The following is a 15713-nucleotide window of genomic DNA, read 5'->3' on the forward strand; positions in this document are numbered from 1 at the left end:
TGGGATTTGTGGGGAGGGCTTTCAGAAGGTGGGGTTACTGAGCCCCTAGCACTTCGCAAGCGGGACACCGGGGTGCCTCACCTGGGGTGATTAGCGCTGGAAATACACCTCGACCTGAAGGGTTTACTGTACGTGAGTCCAGCTCCAAATGAGCATTTTAACCTGAGCTGGAAGACCCAAATAGGAGTTGATGCTCTTCTGAGGAGCTAGTCGAGAGAGCCCTGCAGGGGGCCATGCGTTTTTTCGGTCCTCCAGGGCAGCAATGTGTGGCTAGAGAGGCTGTGCCTCAAGGCTTAGGGGTGGGTGGGAGAGGAGAATGCTTCCAGAGGCCTTGAAATGCTTGTGTGAAGTGAGCCCTTCTCTCCCAGGGCCGACCCACCTTTCGAAGACTCGGGCGGGCAGCCCATTTCCCTGGACAGGCTCATTGGTCTTGTGGTTGTGAGTTCACGGCTGTGCCAGCCCGGCAAACAACAACAACAAATGTTTATAGACCGCTTTTCAACCAAAGTGGTTTACACAGAGAAATAACAAACAAGTGAGATGGCTCCCTGTCCCCAAAGGGCTCACAACCTACAAAGAGACATAGACAGACCCCCAGCGGGACGTACTATGCTGGGGCTGGGTAGGGCCAGTTTAGCAAACGCGGAGCTGGCCAGGACTGCAGCCCTTGGTCAAGAGGCCTGGCAGCTGGGCCAGTCACAGCCTGCCTCGGAGTCCAGTGCCAAAGCTTTAAGCGCAGCTTCCCAGCCTGTTGGGTCCCCAGAGGTTGTTGGGACTACAGCTCCCATCAGCCCCAGCTGCACAGCCTCCAGGAGCTGCAGCCCAGCAACATCTGGGGCCCCGTGGCTGAGAGTCCTAAGACAGAGTGGGAGGTCTAGGAAGCCTCCGTGAGCCCCACTTCCAATTCGAATCGTCCTTCATAGAGGCCATCTCAGGAACCTTTACAATACCCCTGCAAGGAGGGCCAGTGTGAGTCTCTGTCTACTGCACATGCGCGCGCACACACACACACACACACACACACACACACGCACGTGCGGAGACCCCTGGCCGGCCAGTAAGTGCATGGCTGAGAAGCCGTGTAAAGGGGCAGCCTCTCTGCTGCTTGCCTGGGGGTCTTGACCACTGCACTCCATGGCATCAGCTCTCCCTTGGCATGCCTGACTTTCAGCAGGGGCTGCGCGGTGGAGGGAGGCAAAGACCTCTCCCCGCCTAGAGGCCACCTGCAAGGAAGGTGCCCCCCCCTCTCAGAGCAAGCCTGGGCACGCTGCATGGCAAGGAAGGCTGGCTTGCCCAGGGCCCTTTCATGCTTTGGAGCTGGGGGGGGGCGGCAGAGGGTGCCCCGCCTCTTGCCTGCTGCCAGCCTGGAGTGCACCAGCCGGGCAGCCTGACCCAGCCTCGCCTGCAGGCACTCGGGGGTTGGTGCCCACCCTGCAAAGCACAGCAGCCAATGGCCAGGCACTGCAGTGCTGGGGAGCTGGTCCCACAGGCCTGTGATTGGCTGCAAGGTGGCATGGAGACAAGGCTGGGCTGTCTGTCACCCAGCAGTCTCCCTCCCTCCCCCCCCACCCGAAATCCTTGCCAAGGGGGGCTTGCAGCCTCACGCTCACTCGTCATTGGCTGCCACTGTGACCAATGCCCATCGCCCAGCCGCCCGCCCATTAACCCTCCTGGGCTGCCTGGCCATGCAGACCAAGGCACCTTTGCCTGCGCCTGGGCGGATGCTGGCACGCAGGCTCTGCCCGCTGGCAGTCCGGGCACCCAAAGCAAGCTGCCGACAGCGCCGGCCACCTTGCCCTGCCCAGCCCTGGGCTCCGATGCCTTTCCGGCCCAGCCACCTCTCCTGGCTGTGCCTTTGGACCGCCCCGGTTTCAGTTCTGGAAGGACGGGCGGGGGGAGGAAACAGGCTGCCCAGTGTGTGGCAGATGACATCCCTCCCCCCCCTATTGTTTCATCGGGAAGATGACCCAGAGAAAGCGAGGGGCGTCCGGGTGCCACCTGGTGGCCACCCAGAAACCGGCAGCGGGCAGAGTGTGTCGGCAGGAGTTCTGCGGAATGGATATGCCACACGGCCCCCATGGTGACATCCTGTCCCCCGAGAGCTCTGCCCTATGCACACGCACACCCCCCACACACCCTCTCTCTGCACAGTTTATCATGTTTTAAAAGAACCCGTTGGATACCTACACAGAAGAATCCTCTCGAAACCTCAAACAAGTGGGAGGCGAAATGCACCAGAGATGCCCGCACTCCAGGCAGAGGGTGTAAAGCCCCCACCCCCCCGTCTGAAAGTCATTCTTCAGGGGAAATTGCTCTGCATATGCTCAGAGACACTCCTGTCTTCGTCACAACTTAAGCATGTCACTCAGTTCCAGCACTCGCAATGGATTCCAGTTCAGAGCCTCTTCAGGGATCTCTCTCTGGCTATACATTGAGAGTCTCCACCTTCCTGACTATGCATCCCAGAGGGAGCTACAAGCCCCCAAACAAGGTCTTCCTCCAGGAGCGGCTTGTCCTCACGAACCCGGGGGGGGGCGCAAAAGAGGCACAGCTGCCTCTTCCTCCCAGAGCTCCGTTTGCTCCTCTCCCTCCTGCTCGGCTGCCTGCAGGCTGGCCATGCATCAGGTAGAGCTGTGTGGGGTTAACTGTGCAGCTCTACCAGACGACTGGCCCGCCTGTAGGCCCTGCAGCTCTCATGAATGCTGGGGCCTAGGCAGGATGGGCAAGAGAGCGAGGAGCTCCAGGGAGGAGAGGCCGCTGTGCTTCCTTGGGCATCCCCAGGCTCCTGCCTCCGAGGCCCGGCCGAGTGCCTCTCACTAGGCCTTTGTCCAGGCCTGGCCAGCCTCCAAATGGGCTTCTCATGCCACAAGTGGCCAGGACGGAATGAAGTCCCCATGGATGGGCCACCTCTTGAAAGCAGAATCCCGGAGAAAGGCCAGCGATCCCGGAAGCAACACAGGCGGATTGTCTCCTGCTGGCCGGCACAGAAACAAAGACCCTCAGAGCAGCCCTTCGGGGCCAGGGCAGTGGGCTGGTCAGCTGCAGCAGGAGGCTGGCTGCAAAGAGGGCAGGCCTAGCAGGGGTGGGGGTGGGGGGGTGTTCCTCCAGGCATCAACTCCAAGGTGCCCCATCCTTGATGCCCACCAGGGAGGGTTTTCCTCTGCCCCAGACCCTCTGACCTTCCATGGGTGAAATGCTAGCAACACCCCACATCTCATTAGTCACGTTTCTTCTAAGCTCAAGAGCCCCACATGCCGCGGAGGCTTTTCGTCTGGAGGGAGGGAGGGGCTCCACCCCCACCCCCGCCTATTTGGGTTGCCCTCTCCTCTTCGGCTCCTTTCCCAGCCCTGCAGTGTCCTTTGTGTGATGCAGCGTCTGGAACAGGACCCAGCACTGCAAGTGGGGGCAGCTGCCCTGCTGCTTTGGACCGGAGCATCACCGTCCTGGACTTGCCTCTTTGGAAGGAACGGACGGTGCCCTTTTCGCAGCGGCCAGACTGATTAATCCAGAGGAAAGAGGGGATGACCTTGCCAGCGGCTGCAGTCCTGCTTCAGGTCACCGGGTGGCGCTATGGTGACATGGTTCCTCTCTGCTTTCGGTGCTGTTGCTGGGGAGGAGTCCTGCTGCAGGAAACCATCCATCCCTTGCTGGGCGGAGGAGAGCGGTGCAGTCCTCCCCAGAACTTTGCCAGGCGTAAAACAGGCCTGACTGGGCAGTTGTTGAACATCACTCAGGAAAAGTCTCGGTGGATCAGGCCCAGGCCCAGCTAGCCCCGCATCCTGCTTCCCACCGCCGTCGTAGCCCACAGGCAGGGCGAGGTGGCCATCTCAGGCACAGCTGCTGGGAGGGGCGCAGGGGCCTCCTCGGCCACCGCAGACGCCACTGCTGTTCACTCTCCCCTCCTCGCCCCACTGCATCTCTCCCCCCCCTCCGCCCCACCCAACTTGACTGCCTGGCTCAGGGGCAGAGCTGAAGGGTGCCCACAGGCAGTTGCTTTTGCAGCATGGCCTGAGAGGGGGGTGGGCCTGCCCCCCACCCCCCCGCTGGGGACAGAGGCATCACACTGTCCTTCAGGTGCCTCCAGGAAGCCCACAGGAACATCCCACCCCCGTTTTCATCCCAGCACCCAAAGGTATTTAAAGGTAGACTGCCTCCACATACAGAAGCTCCCATGACCATGAAAAGCAGTTGAACTCCTGTGCTGCTGCACAGGTCTGGATGTCCCGAGGACTAAGAGGGAGCCTAGCAGGGTCAGGTCAAAGGGCCCCCTCACCCAGCATCCTGTCTCCAACAGTGCACAGCCTGCGTGCCCTCTTGGTGGCCTTCCTGGAGGCAACAACATCCTTCCCCTGCGTTACACCCGCAGCCTCTGGCAGGCCGAGATAGACTGTCTCCAGCTATCATGGCCTTCACCACATCTTGTGGCAGCCAATTCCACAGCGCCTTCCATGCTGCGCAGAGGAACTCCTCCCTGTCTGTCCCCTGCACTAGATGATCTTCCGTTCTAGCTGCGGCCGTGCTTGGGGCTGGCGCGGAGCCTTTGGGGAGGACCAAGGGCTAGGATTCAGAGACCCGATGGGCTCCGCTGTTCTTTGGGTTCTGGTGTTCAGGCCTAGTTACCCCGTTGGCATTTTGCAGGCATCTTGGACGGGCACACTGCCTTTCTCCCCGGCCTGCGCAGACTCTCTCTCCTGGGAGAGTCCCTAATCGTTCCCTGCAACTGTCCTCCACAACAGCTATTTGTCCTGGTGCAGCAGGCTGAACATTTCTCTTGGGTTGCCACATTTGCTTTGGCGTCGAGACAAAACCCCGGTGGGTTTCGGGCTGTCTGTGCTTTCACTAGACCTTTGTCCTGCATTGGCATGAGGTTTGCTATCAGTCTGGGGTCCGTACGGAGGCCTGGCCCGGCCGTCTGGCTTCTGCTGTTCTTCTGGGCCTGCCTTCTGCTGCTGCCCGCTAGGACGGCTTGTTTTGTTGAAGAGTGGCGAGAATTGCACCATTGGACTGGAGCGCTAGGAAGCTGCCATATGCTGAGTCAGACCCTTGGTCCAACTAACTCAGTAGTGTCTTCCCAGACTGGCAGCGGCTTCTCCCAGGTTGCAGGCAGGAGCCTCTCTCTCTCAGCCCTCTCTTGGAGATGCCGCCAGGGAGGAGGGAACTTGGAACATTGATGCTCTTCCCAGAGTGGCCCCACTCTCCCCTGAGGGGGGGAATCTCTTCCAGTGCTGTTCACACTTCTAGTCTCCCGTTCATATGCAACCAGGATGGACCCTGCTTAGCTCAGGGGACCAGTCATGCTGGCGACCCCCAGACCAGCTCTCCTCCCTCTTGCTCTCTCCCCATGGAGAAAATGGCTTGCCTGGATTCACACTTGGTGTAGAAGGGCGTGAGGTCCTGGCAGTCTCTGGTCTCCTCTTCTCTCTCGGGTCCTTGTTGAGGGCCGCACCTGTGCAGCAGAGCAAGGCACCGCCTGGAAAGAGAGAAAACGGGGCCTTTCGGGCCACTTTCCTACACGTCACCACCCCACTGCTAGGCCAGCTAATAAGCCCTTGAAGACCGGGCGTGGCCCTGTCCCGAGTCAGACCCTGGGGGTGGGGGGGCCCTGGCTCAGCCATCCTGTCCACACGGCCTGGCAGCAGCTCTCCGGGGCTTCAGACAGGGGTCTTCCCCGCCCCCACCTGGAGAGGCTGCTGCCAGGGATTGACTCGGGCACCTTCTGCGTGCAGAGCAGCCCCTCCGTGGCCTCTGCGCCCTGGCCCAGTGTCCTTACCTGGGCCACACAAGGAGGCCAGAGAAGAAGGAATGGCCATTTTGGAGGGAAAGGTGGGGCCAGCCCCAGCACCACGTGGCGCTAGATTGAAGCCTGGCTCTTGGGAGCGAAAGAATCGCCCACCAAATGATGTGGTGTGTGTGTGTGTGTGTTTGAAGCAGATGTCTGGTCCCGGTGCATGAAGCCGTCCAAAGCCACGTGGCGGGCAGCTCTTTGCAAGCCCTGCCCAGACAGCTGCGCCCCCGCTGGGGTTTTGTTGTGGTGGGTCTGAGGGGCCCGGCTCTCAACCCTGCCCCCCAGGAGTGGCTGCCCTGAGCCCACCCACGCCCTCACCCTCCTCAGGCTGGTGCCGCAGCCTTGCTTGGGAATGAGGAACAAAACAAGGAAACAGGAACAAGCTCACACTATTTCGAGACACATCCACGGCATGAAAGGCTTGCTCTGGAGGAAGCCCCAAGCGTCCCTTCGGCTGTGGGGTGAGCCAAGGACAGAGGAGCCCATTTTTAAACACACGCCTGACAAATCCCTCCCCAGTTCCCAGTTCCCAGCCCCCTCCCAGTTTATCGCTGGAAATTCACGTCCTCTCTAGACCTACTCGAAGGCAGGTCCTTGGGGAATAGTTGTGGGGGGGGAGCAATGTGGGGTGGGGGGTGGAACATAGGAAGCTGCCGTATACGGAGTCAGACCACTGGTCTATCTAGCTCAGTAGTGTCTTCACAGACTGGCAGCGGCTTCTCCAAGGTTGCAGGTAAGAATCTCTCTCAGCCCAACATTGGAGATACCGCCAGGGAGGGAACTTGGAACTTTCTGCTCTTCCCAGAGTGGCTCCATCCCTCAAGGAGACTCTCTTCCAGTGCTCACATTTCTAGTCTCCCTTTCATATGCAACCAGGGTGGACCCTGCTTAGCTAAGGGGACAAGTCCTGCTTGCTGCCACCCGAACAGCTCTCCTCTTCCTCTCCTCTGTGGTATGTGAGAGAGAAACAAAGAAGGAAGCGTTTGTGGCAACATGATGCTGTCCTGTAAACCACATTTCCCTGAATCCAAGACTAGGAGTTTCCCAAGCTTTTTGATATTGCAAATCAGGAGGTGGTCTTAAATTCAGAGTCCTGTTCCTTCCAAGTCAATAACCTGTATTTAACCTCTCCTTTTAAGGGGGTCGTCTTAAATTCAGAGTCATCTTTGATTCAGGCAAATAGAATAAGACACATATAGTCGTGGTCCCGCCAGTGAAGAGAGGGGGCTTCTTGGTCTCTCCTCGACTACGAAGAGTCCATGAGGTTGCCTTAATGGGCACCATCACCTAGAAGCAGCCGGTTAAATCAGCGCTGAAGGGTTTTGATGGCTGGTGGTTGCTAGCTGTTGGAAACACCCGCCCGACTTGGCCACAAAAATGAAGACAGCAGTTTGGCAGAAGAAATGGAGCCACAGGAGGCGGCTGGGGAGCTCCCGGGAAGGCAGGCTGTTCACTTTTGGGGTACAGAGGTTGAAAAGGAACACTGTCTGGGTGCTGGCCTGCCCCTCTGGGTGCCACATCCATGTTTCAACAACAGATGTTAAACTGCCACAAGTCTGCCATTGTACAAGGAAGCCAAGCGGACACAAGGGTGCCCCTGGAACTTCCTGTCACTTGGTGAGGCAGAGAGGTGCGATGAGGAATGCTCCCAATGGCCTGGTTGTCAGGACGGGGCAAGATCTGGAGGCAGGAGGCCACTGTGGAGGGCCCCCGCTTCCCCCCTGCTCCATTAACCGCCACACCCAGCTGCTCCTGACATCGGCACGACGTTCCTTTGGAGCATTTCCTGGCCGTCCGCTCGTCCATCTGTCCATCCTGCTCTTCCTCGTTGCCTCAGGAAGGTTTTATTTCTGTCCTCGAGGCCGTGCCCTGCCGCTTGGTCACTGGGATGGAGATGCATCATCCCAGCTCCCAAGGAAGCCAGGAGCCGAGGTGGGCGGCTTAAAATAGCCTCCCTTATTTCCCCCGGAGCCTGCAGGAGACCATGCCAGAGCGCCTGCTGGCTGCTGCCTCGGCCAGAGACTCCCAGCCAAGAGAGACCCCCCCCCGTGCCTCCCCCTGCCCCATCACAGCAGGGCCCTCTTCACATCAGCAACATCTGGTGACAACAAATTCCGACAGATGGGGGTTCCCAACCTTAGGTCCCCAGACTCCTTTGGACTACAACTCCCATCATCCTCTGCCTTCAGCCACTGTGGCAGGGGTGGGGGTGGGAGTTGGAAACCTGCTGTAAGTTGATGGTGAATTGTTGGGGGTGCTGGGAGTTGTAGTGGACAACAGCTGGGAATCCCTCTTCCCGGGAACGCTTCCTACCCCTTGCACACTTTGGCTACTGGTCAACGACTCTCCACACAGAGAGGTTCCTTCTAGGAGGAGGAGAGAAGGGAACAGAGGAATCCCTGCCCACATCGCTGCAGTCTTGGGGGTGAAAGGTTCAGGCACCCCCTTGCCAGTGAGCAGGGCGTAGGAAGGCGGGGACAGGATGGTCCTGGGCTCGCCAGCTGGACGGGCTGCTTGCCCCACCGTGCCCGGCACCAGCAGTGCCCCTTGTGTGGGCAGAAGCCGTGACCAGCACGGGGTAGCATGCCCTGGGGGCAGCGCCTGACAATGGGCTCGGCCCTGGGGGGGCACATTGGGGGATGAGGGGATGCAGCCCTGGGGAAGGGCTGTTGTCCCCTGCCAACTCAGCCAAGAGGCACCTTTGAAAAGTGGTGATTCTCTCTATTGAGCAGGAGGAGAGCACCTGGCCCTCTCCATCCCCAGCACAGCATCCCTCCCGTGGCTGTGGCTGGTTTCTCTCTTAGGTTTCTTTTTTTAAGACTGTGAGTCCTTTGGGGATAGGGAGCCATTTTATTTATTTATATTGATGTAAACTTCTTTGAGGTTTATTTATATTTATATTGAAAAGTGGTATATAAATAATTGCTGTCTTTGTCTTCTGGGGTGAGGCAGAAGAAGAAACAGAAGAAACCCTGGCGGCCCCCAGGTTTGCACGGCCCAGGGACATTTGTCCCTCCTGCCCAATAGCATCTACGCCACTGCCAAGGAGTCTACTAAAGCTACAGACCTGCTTGCCAACCAACGCCCATCTTTCCCACAGCAGCAGCAGAGATTGGGGGGGCGGGGGGGAGGCACTCCGTTTCCCCCAGGCTATGAAAGCCTCCTTGACTAGTCACCCAGAGGCAAGGCTTGAAGGGCTGCTTACAAGCCCGAGGAGTCCTGGCTGCTCTCCTTGGCATTGCACCTGTGAAGGAGGTTCCGCCCCCTTCTTTTCTCCTGGGTCCTCACTCTGGAGGAGCAGATCACACCTCTCTGTGTGTCGGTGTGCAGAGGCAGCCTGAGGAGCTGAGCAAAGGGCTTCTGCTGGAGGAAAGGGGCGCTGTGTGTGTGGACAGAAGGATGACTGCAGCTCACCAAAGTTGAGTAAGTTGGCTGCTAATAAATAAACAAATAAATACATACATACATACATACATACATACACTTTTATTTGTTAGCCGCCCCATAACAAGTTGTTCTCGGGGGGGGGGGCTCACAGAAGCCCCTTTCTCCCCACCTCCAGAATGGAGAGGGGCTATTTCCCTGGAAGAAAGCCCCACTTGCAGGGGTGGAAGCAACTGTTGGTATCAGAACAACTTGGGCAGAACTGATTGTGATTCTGCACAATCCCAGAAAGAGAACCTGAAGCCACAGCAGAAGAAGGTTTCTGAGCCTGTGCAGAGTGCTTTCCTCGTGTAGCTGAGTAGCCACGGCCTACCGCATACAACCTCTGGGACAGAGGGCCGGCCGTTCCCGTGGTGGGGAGGGGAGGGGGAAGGAGAGAGGACGGCACTGCTGGCTTTGGCCTCCGCACCTCTGCTGGAATCTCCCCCCCTCGCCTGGCTACTCCCCGCCCTGCACGCAAACACCGCCGTTTATCTCTTTGGGCACGCAGGGCTGTTTTGAAGGAAATGCACTCAAGTGCTTTCCTGAGTTGCTCACATCATAAACATCCCTCTGACCCCTCACCTCTCTTGCGCCGTCCGCAGGGAATGCGTGTGGGAAGGTGATGGGGGCAAAGGTGGGGCTTCCCTTTCCCCAGACCCTGCTGCCCTGCAACCTACAGCACCCTGCACCCTCAGGCCAAGTGGAGGCAGCCCCCAGAGGACTGCCGGGCGCCCACTGGGGCTACGCCACCCTCAAGCCTGACAGCACCTCAAGATTTATCTCCCCCCGCCCCATTCCAACTGTGTGCGGCCGGTTTCTCTGGCAGCCTTCTGGCCAGAGGGAGCTGACCTTGCCCTGTGCAGAGGCCACTGGTGGGACAGCTATTTATAGAAACCTCTCTCCCCACCTCGGTTGGTGCAGGGCACATCTTTAACGCTAGACAGGGCCCGCCAGCTGCATCCAATTCCTTTGTGGTTACCTCCCACCACTGCTTCAACCTTACCATCTTCCCAAAAGACAGAGACCGGACGCAGCAACCAATCTTTTTCAGTCAGGACAGATCTGTGGAACTCCCTTCCCCAGGAAATTAAACACAGAGTCTGAACATTCCTTGCTTGCACTGCCATCGAATGACCCAGGATTAGAAAGGGATGGGGAGCAGGAAGCAGGTCCACAGTACCCAGACATTGTTTTGTATATATTGATTTCCCCCCACCCCTTGGTTATCTGACTGAAGCTATTAAAGTAACAAGGCTCTACTGGGAAGCAAGGGTCAGGACTGTGCACAATGTGATTTTTTCAGGGTGTAAAAAGTTTGGAGCTTCCTGGGAAACTCAGCTTTCATTTAAAAAAATTAAGCGTCTAGCCCTTATGGCCACGGCATTATATGCTTGAAGGTGAGTGTGGTAGCACCACCTACTAAGGTCTCAAAGGCCTGAGCTCCAGGGGCTGGGGTAGGCTGGCTGAACAGCTCCTCCTGCATAGCCCTCCTCATGACTGGCAGAACCAGAGCAGATGATGCAAAAATTTCAGATGGGGACACAGTAGGAGAAATGATGCAAATTCCCTTCAGTGTTCTGGCACAGCGGGGAAGTAACTTGCCTAGGGAGCAAGAGGTTGCTGGTTCGAATCCCCGCTGGTGTACACCTATATCAGGCAGCAGCGACAGAGGTAGATGCTGAAACGCATCTTCATCTCATACTGCGCGGGAGATGGCAATGGGAAACCCCTCCTGCATTCTACCAGAGACAGCCACAGGGCTTTTCTGTCGACACCAACTCGAGAGCACAACTCTATGCAGCGTGCAGAACGTCAGCTTTTTGTGGTGCAGAATTCTAGGGGTCCCCCCCCCCCGCTCAGCCATGGAGAACGCTCCATTGCCATCCAAAGGAAAGAGTCAAGAGCAGGTCTGGATGCAAGTCCGGCCGCCCTGTGAATTCCGGGTTGGGGGGGAGAGCCACGGAAGAGTTCCAAGAACAGGCTTTCCCCCCCTCGGGGTGGGGGGGAGCGGGGGGGGGACGGTTCTAGGAAATGTCGCTGGCCGAGGACAAGCACCGCTTTCCCTGCCCAAACGGAGGAGAGTCGAGAGCTCCCTGGAGGCGCTGCTGCTGCTGGCCCAGCCGCGGCTATTCTTCAGCCATCAGGAGAGTTTACAGCCTGCAGGATAAATGGCCCAGCCTTTCCCGAGCGTGTTTACTTCTGGAAGGCCTATTGGACAGGTCAGGACATGAGAAGGATGGATGGGGAGAGCAGCGTGACCAGAGGGATCCACCAGGCGGGGGGGGGTGTGCGTGCGTGCGTGCACGCGGAGAGAGGCAGAATGTTTGCGCTTCTCGGTTGGATTTGAATCGGACAAGTTCTTGCGAAAAGCGAGGCCTGGCGGGTGCACTGAAACGCAGCAGAGTAGTGCTGCATCTGGACTGTAGCACCCCCCGGCCCCCTGGATGGGCTGCCACACGGTCCTTAGTCGGGCTGCAACAGGCCTACGCAGCTGGTGAGCCTCCACCAGCTCAACTGCAGCCCACCACACCGATTCCAAAGGGACTGAGAAATGCATCGCTTACACAAGACCGCCAGTACGTGTAGCGGCTCGTCCTAACGAGCCAGGGTGGGAAAGGGTGCCCAGGGAGGTGCAGCTGCCTCTGCTTCCTGGCAGCTGCCATGGCTCCTCTCTTGCCCTCACCACACGGTTAACCGCAGGGCAATATATCTAACTTCACATATACGCTGATGGGATCTGAGCTGTCTGTGACTGACCAGGAGAGAGAGCTTGGGGTCGTGGTGGACAGCTCATGGAAAGTGGCAGCTGTGAAAAAGGCCAGTTCCATGCTGGGCATCATTAGGAAGGGGATGAAAATAAAAGTGCCAATATTATAATGCCCTTGTACAAATCTATGGTGCGGCCACATCCGGAGTCCTGCGTACAGCTTTGGTCACTGTATCTTCAGAAGGACATTGTAGGACTGGGAAAGGTGCAGAAGAGGGGAGCCAAGATGACCAGGGGCCTGGAGCACCTTCCTCATGAGGCTAGGCTACAGCATCTGGGGCTCTTTAGTTTGGAAAGGAGGCGACTAAGGGGGGACATGATCAAGGTGGATAAAATTCTGCATGGATTGGAGAGGGTGGACAGAGATAAATTTTTCTCCCTCTCTCACAACACTAGAATCAGGCATCATCCCATAAAACTGAAGGCTGGGGAATGCAAGACCAACAAGAAGAAGTACTTTCCCCACACAGCACATAATTAACCTATGGAATTCTCTGCCACAGGATTGGTGACGGTCACTAGCTTGGATGGCTTTAAAAGGGGTTAAGACAAGTTCATGGAGAACAGAAGTCTCTCAATGGCTACTAGTCTGAGGGCTGTGGGCCACCTCCAGCCTCAGGGACAAGATCCCTCTCAGTACCATTTGCAGGGGAGCAACAGCAGGAGAGAGGGCAAGCCCTCCCCTCTTGCCTGTGGGCTTCTCGGGGGCATCTGGTGGGCCACTGTGTGTGAAACAAGATTCTGGACTAGATGGTCCTGATCCAGTAAGGCTGTTCTTATGACTGGAAAGTCTGCAACCTCTTCCCTGTGTGAAGGTGACCTAGAGCTGGATGACTTGCTGGTGTGTGTATGTGTGTGTTTAGAGAAGGCAACTATGGAGAATGCCTTGGAGCAGACTCAGAGTGGCCCCTGAGAAGCAGCTTTTGCAGGGCTTTTTAAAAAAAGGAGTGCATTTTACAGAAAGCAGCAACAATGACCAATACAATACATCCCCTCCAGCTTTATACCATTTCTGGAACCAGGCAAGAGGGTGACATTCTGACCAGGTCAGTTGGCAACCCAACCCTCCCCATCTCCATACAGCTCTGGATCCTGGGAACAGCACTCTGTGCATGAACCAAGGCTCCTGTTCATACCTATGACCCAGGGGGGCAAGGCAGGTGGCACGCAGTTCAGGTTGTGGGTCTGGTTTGGAGACGTTGGTCCGAGCAGGAGCAAGAGACGAAGAGGCTGGCTGGAACTGGAGGACAGGGACAGAGAACTGGGGTGGGAGGAGAAAGTGGCCCTGGAGGCAGGGAGCTGCAGTGATGCTGTTGCACCAGCGAGTGCCTGGCTGCTACTGAGGAGAGCATATCAAGAGAGCAGGACGCCCCACCCCTTCCTGGACTTAATTGGGTCCCGATCCAGGGCCTCCACTGAGACTTGCTTCCTCCTCCTGAGCAGGCACATCAGAAGTTATGGGCCAGGTGGCCGTGATGCAAGGCCTCCCCCACCAGTTCCAGACCTCAGCCCTGACCCGGTGCCGTCACCACGCTTGGGGTGCTGGAGGCAATGAAGGAGGAGGCCTAGAGGGGAAGCAGCCGGAGTCCCCTGAGATCTCAGGAGGAACCCCCAGGGGGAGCAGAGAGGTCCAGCTGTCTGTCAGCGGCTGTGGCTCCTGGCTAGTGCTGGAGGCTGCTGCAGGGCCTGGGTTTTGCTCCTCCCTGAAGACTTTCTTGGGGTCTGGCCAGGCATGGCTGGGTTCCGAGAGCATCCCCCCCCCACTTAAAGTTAGTTCTGTGGGCAAAATTCTCTGGTCTTAGAAGTGGGCCTGGCCCCCTCGTGCAAAGGAACATCAGAGGCTGCCACAGACTGAGTCAGACCACTGGTCCATCTAGCTCAGTATTGTCTACACAGACTGGCAGCAGCTTCTCCAAAGGTGGCAGGCAGGAATCTCTCTCAGCCTTATCTTGGAGATGCTGCCAGGGAGGGAACTTGGGACCTTCTGCTCTTCCCAGAGCGGCTCCATCCCCTAAGAGGGGAAGAGCTTATGGCGCTCCCATCCAGATGCAAACCAGGGCAGACTCTGCTTAGCAAAGGGGACAATTCATGCTTGCTGCCACAAGACCAGCGATCCTCCTGCACCGAAAGTCCCACTGTGGAGCTGCTGGACCCAGGAGCCATGCTGTCCGTGGGGCACAGCAAAGAGGTTGCTGGGACCGAAGCCCAGACCAGGCCGCCATTTGATCAGTGCCATCTCCATCCATGTGACCTTTTGTACCGGACCTCGGGGGCCGAGATGTTCTCTGCACCTCTGTGATTCCGCTGCTTCCAGGAACGGGCAAGGCCCACCTTGGGGTCCTGTCCTCTGAGCCTGGTGACGCAGGAGGGGAAGTGGGGCGGGGGGGGTGGGGGCGCAGCAGGAGGCTGTACTTCCTGCCACCCCCCACCCTGGGCTGTGCCAACCGAGCCCGCCCTTCTCTCCCATGAAGGCCCTCCAGAGCTCAGGCAGAGCCGAGGGGGCTCTACCCACTAGGCAGACCACAACAGCCTGCCTCCAGCACGGGGCTTGGGGGGGGGGAGCAATTTCTTTGGCCGTGGTGATGATTTTTTACCACCATCCTTCAGGGCTGCCGTGTGTCCCCCCCCCCACCTGCCCTCCCTCCCTCCCTCCCTCCCTCAAAAGTCCCCTTGGCGTGTGGCCTGGCCCCTCCTGGACGGAAGTGGGGAAGCCATCGGTCCAGCGGAGCCCACAGGAAGGAAGCTGCATCAGAGCAATCAAGACGCAGGCTGGGAAACTCATTAGGCGGCTGGGCTGGTCCTCCTCCGTCTTGGCTCCCACCAGCGCAGGATGGCGGAGGGGGGGGAGCCCCAAAGCCTGGCAGCTTCTGGGTGGGGGCTACGGGGTGGACCAGCCGCTCCCCATCCCGCCCCCCAGCCATTTTCTCCCATGTTCAGATTCTTGTGCTACACAAACTAATTGGAATGGAGAGGGAGAGAGAGAGGTTGCCTTTCCAAGCTCCCCGTTAAAGCCAGTCAAGCCTCAACCCTGCGTCAAGGCGCCACTGCTTGCCTCGGAAGCCCTGCCCTTCATAAGGCCCAGCTGTATGTGGGGCTGAGCCACCTAATGGCGCAGTGGGGACGTAACCTGCCCAGAGAGCAGGAGGCTGTTGGTTCAAATCCCCGCTGGTCTGCTTCCCAGAATCTGAGGAACGCCTCTGTCGGGCAGCTGTGCTACAGGAAGGTGCTGAAAGGCATCATCATCTCAGACTGCGCGGGAGGAGGCAATGGCCAACCCCTCCTGGATTCTACCAAGAAAGCCACACGGCTCTGTGGTCGCCCGGAATTGGCCCCGACTCGATGGCACAACCTTTCCTTTCCGTATGTGGGGCTGGCTGTGAGTACTCCACGCTGGGCAAAATGCAATCCGTGTGTGCTCAGGAGCACCCTTCTCCATAGCCCTATTCACACATGATGCTCAAGACTCGTTTGAGCTACAAATGGGGTCCACCGGTGCCGAGCTGCTTGCAGGTATCGGTATCCCCACACTGTGTTGGACGCAGGCCCAGCTGTGCACTGCCTGTCTGTATCCTGGGGGCCCTTTGGGGGACTCTGAGGGGTCTGCAACTCTCTGGCTGGCAACAAGAGAGCAACGAAGAAGGGGCCAAAAGCAATTTAAGCCGCAAGTGTGCAAATGAGGTGCATGGTCCCTGCACCGAGAGCATCCTGGCTTGGGACCCCAAACACACAGGGAGG

Source organism: Hemicordylus capensis, chromosome 7, assembly GCF_027244095.1.
Source record: "Hemicordylus capensis ecotype Gifberg chromosome 7, rHemCap1.1.pri, whole genome shotgun sequence".
Taxonomy (NCBI): domain Eukaryota; kingdom Metazoa; phylum Chordata; class Lepidosauria; order Squamata; family Cordylidae; genus Hemicordylus; species Hemicordylus capensis.